Consider the following 10,559-nt stretch of genomic DNA (forward strand, 5'->3'; position numbering starts at 1 on the left):
GGCTTCCTGAATCTGGAAGCCAATCTCCAGGCCCTCATTGCCACAGGAGGTGACGTGGATGCTGCTGTGGAGAAGCTGAGGCAGTTGTAGGAGCCGTAGTTGTTCAGACTGTATCTTTCCCTCTGTGCCTTTCCCCCCATAGCCCCCGTCCCTAACTCCCCTCACCCCAGCCATTCTTGAATGCAGCTGCACTATGAAGCAAATTTACTATGATACTCTTTACTGCAGAGACAATGTTGTTCCAGAGTCAATGAGGAAGAATGACAGCCAGAGCAGGGTGGGGGTGCTATAAGTGACCCAACCACCCCTGTCACTGTACCATCATGGGGTCACGGTCTGAGTTCTGCTAATGCCTATCGTGAGATGTAATTACATCCGATCTCCAGTGTCGTCTGCTGCCTGAGTCTGATTATTTGTGGGCTATGGGAAAAGAGGGACTGTATAGGAGGAAAGGTGGTGATAAGAGCTATCTCTGCATGGATGGGAGGGCTTGGAGGGGAAACTGAAAGGTATGAGGTTAGAAGGAAAAGAGGCACAGGGAACACAGGAGGGTGAGCTGAGAACTGCAGCCTTCCATGTGTCCTTCCAAAGGTTCCCTAGATTTGGTGTCCTGCTGGAGCTGCCACCACATACTCTGGGTTCTTTGGGGCTCTCTACCCCCAGCCAGACTGAAAAGTGGGCACAGCTTCTTATTTTTATTGTCCCTGAACTCTATCCCATAGTCGGCTCTCCATTTTTGGATTTGATCCTGATCCCTGAGACAGCAATAGAGCAGGAATCAGGCTGAGTTCCAAGATTCCCTGATCTTATCGAGTTTACAAAGCTACTGTTCTTGGTAGCCAGATTTGTAGTTGATTCCACTGCCATGGATCCAGATTTGTCTTTCTTATACTATCACACTCAGAAATTGATTACCTAACCTGCGCTAGGCATTCTGCTAGGGGTTGGGAATTCAATGTGAGTAAAAGAGCCATGATACTGCCTTCATGAATTTATGACGGTAGCTGGAACTGTTCAAACAGTACTCATTATATATAATCACAAGCTATGATAAGTGTGATAAAAGATGGGGATCTGTAAAATAGCAAAACAGAGGCTTGATCTACTCTATAGAGACAGGCAAGGCTTGTGAGTGTGAACTCTAAGCTAAAAATCTAAAAAAGTGGTAAGAGTTAAGTAGGTAAAGTCTTGAGGGAGGAGGGAAGAGTATTCCAGTAAAGAAGTCGTCATGTACAAAGGCGCTGAGAGAGGGTGCGCATAGCACACAGGAGGTGCTTTCAGCCTCTCAGACCCATTTGCACTCAGGGATGCTTCCCAATACCCACATGCATCTGGGGCAGAAGTGTTACAATTCACTTATCAAGTGAGTGAACCATGGCTTCCAGCCCATAAATGTGCCCGTGGGTTCACATGGGTAAATATATCATGGAGTAATGCACTAACACAAAATACATATTCACACTTTCACATGGTCAAACTTTTGTGCGTGTGTCTGAGCATACACACAAAACACAGTCTGTTACAGTTTTATCATAGATGTGCTAAAAAAAAAAAAAGATAATGCTATATTCCTGTCAGGGCTTACTAGGTGGTGCTAGTGGTAAAGAACCCTCCTGCCAATGCAGGAGACAGAGAGGCAGGTTCCATCCCCACATCAGGAGTATGTCCTGGAGGAGGGCTTGGGCATGGCAAACCACTCCAGTACTCTTGCCTGAAGAATCCTATGGACAGAGGAGCCTGGCAGGCTACAGTCCATAGTGTCTCAAAGAGTTGGACACGACTGAGCGATTTAGCAAGCACGCATGCATAATACAGTCAAGGAAAGAAAAGAGTCTTTGAAAGAGAATATCATTATAGTAGAAAGTGGCCATGGTGTGTATATGTGTTTAAATGTCAGAGACTCAGTATTGGGAGTCCTTTTAGGGAGAAACAAAAACTCTGCCTGGAACCTAGGATACTTGGATCAAGCTGTCTTTACCTGTGAGCTACCATCATGTGCCTTAGAGATAAAATGAGCTTTGAGGGCAACTTTCTCCCATTGTTTTAGGTTTTAATCTCCAGTGGAGCATGAGGCTTCAAGACTCCTTTCTACTCCCTCTGCAATTCCCATCAGTGAGGGGTTCTTGTCCACATCCAATGAACTGTTGTTTATGGTGGTGCTAGGTGAAAGGCAGAGGAAAGTCTTATTTCTTGTAACTAAGAAGGCTCCGGGCTGCTTTTGACTGCCAGAGTTATACATTGCAATCTCTAATTTCAACCCTGGGAAGTCAGATAGGTCTGAGAAAAAATTCAGGGAGAGAAATGTTGCTTTTATCTGCCTTTCATATGGGCCAAGAAAAGCCTGAAGGTTCATATAACATAAATTCCAGCTTACCAGAGAAGGCTGTAGGTGGAAATCTGGGTCTAAAAGTTCTGGGTAGGGAAGAGAGTTCTCATTTACTGCATTGTTTTCCTTTCCTGAACTATGGAGAGCCCTTTACAGTTGACTGGGTGTTTGGAATCTTTGCTTGGGCCTCATCAGAGACTGAACTCATCAGCCTGTGTTCTGCTCCATGGTAAGTCCAAAGGAAGCAGATTCCTGGGGTGGGGAAGGTCACTGTCCACCCAGCAGCTGATGTAGGAAACATTCAGTAAATTATTGAATAAATGAATGTTGAATGATGAGTGAAGAAGTGAATGACCAAATAATAAAGTGGTTGAGGAGGCTAGGTAAATAGGAATCAAATAAACAATCTTAGAGGAACAGGCCTTCTGCTTGGGAAAAATAGTTTTGGAGTTTGAGATAGAGGAGATGCCTGCAGGCTGAGGTTACTGAAAGGGCAGGCCTCCAGAGATGTCATAGTTGCAGTCCCTGCTCTGACTGTCACACTGCATCAGCTGGGCCTTGGAAGGACCCTACCTAAGAGGTTGGGTGGATGGAAGAGAAGCAGACTCAGTTTTGGTTATACTGGGCCTAGTATAACCTGAATATTCCCAAAGAAAATGTACCCTTTCCTCAGACCAAGAGATTTTCTAGAAGGCCAAAGAGCACTGAAGCTTGAAATGCTGATCTGCATAATAAATAGCCAGCCAGGTAGCGGGACAGCAATTTAAGAGAGAATTATTAAAAACCAGAAAGTGTTTTTATGCATTTATGGTTTTTTATTATTTGATGATGTTTCCCTAATATCTCTGTTATAAATACATGGGTACATTTTTTTCTGGATATCTTAGGGTTTTACTACTTACATTTAATTTTAAAAAACAATTGATGTTATTGAAGCTTTCCTCTAGCCAGCCACTCTTCCAAGCTCTTTACATCTGAATCCACACAATTATCTTTTATTCTTAACTTCAGATGAGAAAAACTGAGGCATAAAGAGAGAGGAAGTACATTGCTTAAAATTGTACAGTTCTTGCATAATAGAGCCAGGATTTGAAATTAGACAATGTACTTCCAGAGTCTACAACTTAGCTGCTGCAGTAAATCAAGTTAATTAATGCTTTAATTCTTACCCATGGAAAGTGAAAAGGGGCAGGATTTGTGGTGTTTGATTGGAATTTTTACACCTCTGACTCCTGCCACTATCTACACTTGATTGAAATATTTTCATTACCATATCCAGCGTATGTGTACATGTGTATTTCTGGCATTAAAAAAAATGAACAGCATGAGAGTCGCGAGATAGCCAGGAATTCAACATTTCAGATGTTAATCACTCTGAGAAATTGCTCCAAAGAGGTAGGGGGAAGGCAAGTATATAGGTGATTTTGGTGAATGGGTTAATGGTGAATTTGGTGAATGGTACATGCAAAATCAAGAACCTATTTTTACAGAGGGTCCGATAAGGGTTTCTGCTAGTCCTGAGGAGCAGGCATCATCATGAAGAAATTTAGTGCTTTTCTAGGTATGAGGAGATGCAAGAACTGGGCTAATTGGCTCCAGAAAACAGTTATGCGAAGACCTGTCCTGCCACTTTTTCCAGAGCACAGAGTGCCTCATTTCTGTTCTCCACCCTGAACTCCCTTCAGGGACTGTTGAAGGTCAGCAGCAGCACACAGCTTAATCCTTGTAGATGACATGTGCCAATGGCAAGTGTCCATTTGTAGCTATTTATGTTTTGGGTTGTTTTTTCTTTTTTAATTTAATCTGCTAGTTCTGCATGAAAGAGTTAAAGTTTAAGCCGGCAGTCCAAGGCCTTTTAAGGAGGAGGTGAACATTCTCACTCATGCTTTCCTAGCTTTGTACAGCAATATATCTTACCCAAGAACTGGTCTTTCTTTAGCTAAGGTCACACAGCACACTAATGATCACAAAGCACAATGTCTTACTTAGGGAAATACTTTTCTTAGGCTCCATGCTAATGATTATAATTGTAACAACCCTTGCCTGGGAACCTGTTTCTTAAGACTTATACCCCTGATTACACAGCAACAGTATATCTAGCCCAGAAACATTGCCTGGGACCGTTCTCCTTGGCTAATCTTGTGCCAAAGTTATCTCAGGATGTATGCCTTGGGAAAGGGTCTGGTGGAACTCTGACAATCTTGAGGTATTCTTTTTATCTATTCTCAGCAGCTAATTGAAAAGTATATAAGGCCCCGCTTAAACTAGTGAGGCAGGTACTCTCCTGCCTTCTTCTGATGTCTATGTCAGAAGCTTTCTTGGTCCTGGCACTCTAAATAAAAGTTTGCACACAAAGCTCTCAGTGATTGAGACCTGTCTTTGGTCTCAGAGTTATATCTTCTTCGGAGATCACGAATCCAGTGGCATTTTCACAGTTCACCATAGCTATCCTCTTGGGGACCCATCCAGGATCTTCAAGACAAGGTAAGACTACTCAGAGCTGGGACTCTTGCTCTTTCACTGTAAAGTCTCTCCTTTACTAACTTGGAAGCATACGCCCTGATCTTTTTTTCCCCATCAGTTTTTCCTGGTTTCTCTGACCATTTCATAACTGCTTGGGGAATTAAAGCTACTGACCCAACGTGCCAGATGATAGACTTTCAGGGGACTTGCAATCCATGCTGTTATTGTGTTTTTTCTAGCAAGACCCTCATTCCAAGTTTTATAGGACACTGCAGGCAGGAACATATTAGGGAACTAGCTGGAGCTCTAGTGCCAGGGACATCTCTCACCTGAAATTACCATCTTGACACCAGAGACCCAGAGGCAAATTCTCGTGATGGCTATGCCTCCGGACTGTATGGATGGAGACATTACTGGTGAGCATGAGATTCCTGAGGACACAGATCATGGAACCCCAGATTTGGGCAGGTTGGAAATGTAGCAGGCTTCTTCCCTTGGTAGCACTAGCTGTTAGAGGACCACAGAAAGCTCTCCAGCGGCTCTTGTCTCAACTCCCTAGGTATTCTTTTTGTACAATCTGCTGGACAGGAATAGAAAGATTGGCCTTGAAACTTCATGAATATGAAAGATTATTTTTTCCTCACAGGCTGGCCCTCCATCACCTCCTTTGTTATCACATAGACTCATGTGGCAACTCTCAGAAGGGACATCTTGGGTTTTCTCTTCGTCCCTTTGTGACTCCCTTTTTGACTTACAGCTTCGACTGTAGTCAGGAATATGCTCAAAGATGTGCACAGGCACATAAAAGATGGATGTTTCCCCTAGTGGTCTTAGCTTGGGAGACATTCCAGAAGGCTACTCTGTTCTACCCCGGGTGGCACCAGAGGAAAAGGGGAAATCAAGGCAAGGTTTTAATGGTGAGAAACTGGACATCACTCTGGGATGCCATCAGGTCTACCCCTGGTGCATCTCCACCCCTCCTCGTTGGTAGAACAGGGATGGATGATAGTGAGACACCTGTGTCAGTAAGAGACAGGTTAACTTTGTCCAGGGAAGGAAGCTGAGGTGGAAGACCTGTCTCCACACCCATCTAGAGCAGGGAGGGACGCCTCTGGTAGAAAAAAGCCACCGAATTGGGCACCGCTTTTTTCTCTCATACAAATGGGAGCTAAAAGTTCCAGAACCACCCCTTTGAATTGTATCTTAGAAAAACTGGAATAAGTTTGATCCCCGGAGCCTAAAAAGTCCCTTATATACAGGCTTTCCTTGCTATAAGAGATCTCACCTGCCCAGAGAGACAATCCCTGCTGGTACAACATCTCATCAGTCAGTCTACCCCTGTCATCAGAGCCAACTTTAACACTCTCTGGTTTAAACATTTTAGATATGAAATTATGACCACAAAAAGGAAGGATGACATTTTTGACATTGAATGGCCATGGTAAAGAAAACTGGTTAAAATGAAATCTTTTTGAAATTGCAAAGCTGGTTCTTTTTGCACGTGCAATTAGGAAAAAGCTGGCTTATTACAATAATTTTTCTGAAGCTCCAATCCTACCTGAGAAACAGAAACCTACCTGGGAAAAAACCTGACGTTACCTCTTATCATGTCCTTGAGATACACAGCCCACTCTGTCTGGGACTCCTGCCATGATCAAATTGGTAGAACTTAAATCCAATGGGGAAAAAAGGGGGGGTGTGTGTGCAAAGAGACATTTTAAATTTCAAGCAGAAAATTGCGAGGTCTCTGTCCAGATTTATGCGTCTTCGTGTATCTCCATTCTTAGACAAAATTGCTAAAGGTTAATTATCAGTGAGCTGTATTTAACTGGCCTAAAGAGAAGAGCTTAGAAAGCAAACAGTTCTAAATTCAAGAAAATTAAACAAAATGAATTTCAGTCTTGTATAAACTGGGAAATATTCACTATTGAATCGATACCTGGTATTGATGTCTGTTTGTTGATCTAATTAACACAGACATTGTGAAGATACTTTTAAAATGACATAACTTTGGGTGATTTATATTTACCAATCTACAAAATGATGATATAAAGTACTGTTCAAGGTTGCTAAAGGAAAGTAAGATGTGTGTTTTTAATGAAAAGGTATAATAAATGGAATTCCATTCTATTAAGGAAAAAGAAAGTAAGTCTAAACCTACAGGTGACTCATCTCTAAAATTGGCAAAGGATGTGATAAGTGCAGAAAGTATAAAATAAAAGGTTTGTGACAAGTGGAAGAGAGTTTTGTGCATGGTACATGTTTCTTAAGACATTAACCTGAGCTTTGAACTCTTTTATCGTTACTTTGACTAAGTATTGCTTAGTCAACTATTGCTTCACAGTGAATGTAAACTGGAATTTGGTTTTCTCTCCCTGTTAAAAGAACAAAGTTTTCTTGGAATATGGCTTTTGATAACAGACTATGTCACACATGGAAAAAACTCACTCTGCTTCTACAAAAATTAACCCCTCATCAGGGAGCTTAAAATGGATAAACAATGGCTATAAACCAAATAGCTGGGGCTATGGGAAATCCAAGATGGCCACTTGGCTTTTCCCGGCTCCCTGAAAAACTCACTTTTATTTGATAAGAAAAAGCCTTTCCTGGCTTCAGGGTTAATGTCTCACAATGGAGAAGACATGGTTAAAATGTGTTTCCTGTAATCTCAAGTGATTGGAGCACCCAGTTTGCTCGACAGATCATACCGACATTGACAAAAAAAACTTCACAATTTGGGAGACTACCGCTTTCACTGGCATCCTCTGTCTTTGGGCAAGGATGGCAGAACAAAGGGATTAGTTGCATGAGATTAAATAGACTGCTAAATATGATTGCAAGTTTCATGATTTTTTGTCTGACATATCGCTGGCTTCTAATCTTTGTTTTCATATATAAAGAAATTCTTCTCAAGTCACTGATGGCTTAAAACAGTTTAGTGATTTACACCTGTGGGTAAAATTAAAATATTTTTCTTTTCTCTCTGCCTTGTCCCTCTAGAAATTGAGACACTTGGGTTCTGAACAGCCTCATCAAGGTAAAAAAGACTGTCTCCTGACATATACAGAAATCTCAAAGTATACTGGGGACCTCTAAAAGAAAAATCCACCCAACTGATGTCAGGCCAATAGCATCTATTATGTTTCACTGCATATTAAGTTCTAGTTTTATGAATTAAGGATTGCATTTACTAAGATTCACTTCTGAGTTCCTTGTGGTTCTGTTATATTGCTAAGAGGTTTAATTCAGTTATTAAAAATAACACTCTGAGTTTGTTTCTAAAGCTTATTTCAGTAACCAGTCTTTGAATAAAGGTCAGATGCTCCAGGATCTAACAGCAGGCTATAGTCATTTAACAAACTTAAGTCGGATGACCTGGAGATGTCACTAGCCTATACCTGAGTTCTTGACTTAAGTCCTTACTCATGATTTTACTATTGCTACTGATATATTGTTTTCTATACTGCTTGTTTCAACATGTTGTCCCTTACATTATCAATATGTGACTGAGCCACTGATATAAAGATGGTATATAGTCCATATGAAATCCACAGCTATAATGGTGTGACTCTGTATATGAGAAGAAACAACAAGAGGGAATATTTTCCTGGACCGAGACTAGTGAGACAGGTGCTGTCCAGAGACTTTTTCTAGTCACAGGGCCTAGTCCGGTAACAGGACATTGAGAGGCCTATTGGTGAAATCTGTGATAGACTTGAGAACAAGCCTTCCCAGCACTGTAGGACAAGATGGTCATGAAATGCCCCCCAACCATGGTCAAACTCTTGGCCATAAAGGGGGCCTGTGACTGGAAACTGGCACTTGCTATCTGCCTCTACAAAGATTAATCATGGACACTACAGCTGCTGACCATCAACATCCCCTGAAAGGAGTTCAGGGTGAAAATCAGAAATTATGCACTCGCTCTGTGTTCTGGAAATAAAAAAATGGACAAAGCAGGCTTTTGGATGATAGTTAAGTATTTTCAGGTAAAGATTTTCTTGAACCCAAATTCTTGCATTTTCTTATTCTTAGAAAAACACTAAAATTGTTGATGGTGACAGCTACTTTGGCTTATACATTAATACCACAATAAGAGGCTAAAGCTTACTTGGACAAACTTAGACAACTGGCTACCTGGCTATGCTAAGTCACTTCAGTCGTATCCGACTCTGTGCGACCCCATAGACGGCAGGCCACCAGGCTCCCCCGTCCCTGGGATTCTCCAGGCAAGAGTACTGAAGTGGGTTGCCATTTCCTTCTCCAATGCATGAAAGTGAAAAGTGAAAGTGAAATCGCTCAATCGTGTCTGACCCTCAGCGACTCCATGGACTGCAGCCTTCCAGGCTCCTCCGTCCAGGGATTTTCCAGGCAAGAGTACTGGAGTGGGGTGCCATTGCCTTCTTCCATTACCTGGCTGTAAGTCTCGTTAAAACAGCTGTGTATGTTGTGGTTCAGATTAATTCTCCTAAAAAGAAATGGTAAGATTTATTTTATCTGTTAAGGCTCAGGTTGTCACTCTTTCAACTACTAACTGAATTTGTTATACCTATATTCAAAATGTATATGAACATGCCAGATGGCTTTATTCTTATAAACAGGGCAGCCCAAGTGTTGACTGTATCTAGACCAAGATCAAAGTTACTACCAAATGTAACCTGATTCCTATTATTGCTTGGACTGCTGATTACAATAGTTCTTTTACTGATTTTTGGTCTCTGCCTTTTAATCTACTTGTCTAGTTTGTTCCTTCTAAAGGATACAATGTCTTCAAAGACAAAGTAATGGTGATTCAGAGATTCTGGTCACTCTTCAAAATGGACTACCTTGATGTTCCACTCTGGTCGTAGATGCAATCATGGTTTACAAGCTCTCCTTGGTGGAAAACTATCTTGAGTGTAGTAATTGTAATTATCTTATTCTTGTTGTTTGCTCCTTATATCTGTAACTGTATAATGAATTTTGTATCTAAGCAGCATGAAGCACTTAAGTTACAAATGATTATTCAAGCTCCTATGATTGTCACAGACTCCTCCAGCTATTACTTGGGGCTCCTGGATCAGAGATCCTCAATATAAGGGTAAGGAGAATGTGCTGCCTCAACAATTTATTGTCTGTGCCGCTTACCAGCAGGAAGAAGTTATAGAATAATTTCTCTGCCCCTTTCCCTGGCAACCATATTCTCCTAAATAAAAAAATGGGGGATGAAAGAGCTAAAGCTTAGCCAGGCGGTCCAAGGTCCTTTAAGGAGGAGGTGAACATTCTCAAGATTTCTCAAGAGGCAGGTCAGGTGGTTTGGTATTCCCATTTCTCTCAGAATTTTCCCCAGTTTATTGTGATCCACACAGTCAAAGGCTTTGGCATAGTCAATAAAGCAGAAAGAGATGTTTTTCTGGAACTCTCTTGCTTTTTCCATGATCCAGAGGATGTTGGCAATTTGATCTCTGGTTCCTCTGCCTTTTCTAAAACCCGCTTGAATATCAGGAAGTTCACGGTTCATGCATTGCTGAAGCCTGGCTTGGAGAATTTTGAGCATTACTCAGGAAGCAACAGTTAGAACTGGACATGGAACAACAGACTGGTTCCAAATAGGAAAAGGAGTACATCAAGGCTGTACATTGTCACCCTGCTTATTTAACTTATATGCAGAGTACATCATGAGAAACGCTGGACTGCAAGAAACACAAGCTGGAATCAAGATTGCCGGGAGAAATATCAAGAACCTCAGATATGCAGGGAGAAGGCGATGGCACCCCACTCCAGTACTCTT

This window comes from Budorcas taxicolor, chromosome 15, assembly GCF_023091745.1.
Source record: "Budorcas taxicolor isolate Tak-1 chromosome 15, Takin1.1, whole genome shotgun sequence".
Lineage (NCBI taxonomy): Eukaryota > Metazoa > Chordata > Mammalia > Artiodactyla > Bovidae > Budorcas > Budorcas taxicolor.